Here is a 1,463-nt window from a genome sequence, read left to right as displayed (position 1 = left end):
TGTGCTCAGAAATGAGATCTGTACTGACTTTTCTGATGCTGTAATGAGACACAAAGGCCAAAGGCAACTTAGAGAAGCAACAGTTTATTTTGTCTTCCAGTTCAGGAGGGAGAGTCCTTAATGGCCATGAAGGCACAGCATGGCAGCAAGAACAGGAGGTTGGCTGATCTCATGTTCATCCATACACAGGAAGCAGCAAAAAGAGAACAGGAAGTGGGATGAGGCTAGAAACCCTCAAAGCCTGTCCCCTGTGATGCACTTCCTTCAGCAAGGCTGTACCTCCTAAAGGTTCCCACACAGCACCACCAGCTGTGGAACATGGAGCTTATGGAGGCCATTTCTCATTCAAGATACAGTATGATCATTATCATCTACTTCTGTGCACTTCTTTCTTGCCTCTAAATTGTAAACACGAGTGAGCCAGACTTACAAAATGAATGTCACAGGATTTCCCAAAGGATCCTGGGACCTGAAACAAAACTCTGGATGCCTAATGAAGAAATCTGGGGATGCACAGACACATTTTAAGTATGTTAGTTCTCTTCATAGTCAATGTTCTCCTTCCTGGAAGACAGAAGGTTGCTATGAACCTGACTGTGATTAACCATGCCTTTTGCATCTGACGTGGTGCCTCTTACTGACATCACATATCGAAGCTCACCACCACTGGCGCTTTAATGGCTCATCACCAAACCCACTGGAAGTTACTGAGGATGTGACTGGAGAATGAGTGAAAAATCCATCTGGAAGAAAGGAAAGGGTGATAAGATCAGTGGTGCTAATGTCTGCGGTGGGTAGGTCTAGGCAACAAGAATATGAGCCATGAAGGTGTGTCAACAAACTTCCTTCCTGCCAGCCACTTCAACTGCAATTGATGACAGAGAATTTACTTCGCGCTTATCTTTAAAAAGATTTTGAAGAAGAAATGTGATTATAAAAAATGTTCCATCACCCACTGAGTGTCCTGACATGACATCCCTGATACTTTAGAAATCCATTTGCTCTGTGTTCACTAGAGGATGCTGGAGTGTACGCCACTGGTTACACAGGAGGACACCTCTTCATCTTGACCTTCACTGGCCGGGTTCATAGTCCAGACACATGAAGCTCAGAAGTGGAGCCCTAGCTGTAACCATTTCTGTATAGTTTTGTGTTCAGTGATGAGTGGCATCACTGGGAAATGCTCTTGTCCTCCTGGGTCTTAGGGGGCACATGCAAAGTTTGTGAACCATGCACATTGGGTGGAACTTGTAAAGAAGGCCTATCAGAGTAGAGAAATGTAAGTCCTGCATGGTCTGGATCCCAGACCCTAGGCTGGAAGGGACTCCAGTACAGGGAAGATGCTGCCCTGGTTACTGTGGACCAGATTGCAAGCTCAGGTGCAGCTACACCAGTGAGGAGCTATGTTGTTGGGTTCAAGGATGCCTCTGCTCTCAAGGATGGGAAGGGCTGCAATGTGAAAC

This window comes from Peromyscus californicus, unplaced genomic scaffold (genome assembly GCF_007827085.1).
Source record: "Peromyscus californicus insignis strain IS unplaced genomic scaffold, ASM782708v3 Scaffold_3__1_contigs__length_106647218, whole genome shotgun sequence".
Lineage (NCBI taxonomy): Eukaryota > Metazoa > Chordata > Mammalia > Rodentia > Cricetidae > Peromyscus > Peromyscus californicus.
This window is presented reverse-complemented; position numbering follows the sequence as displayed.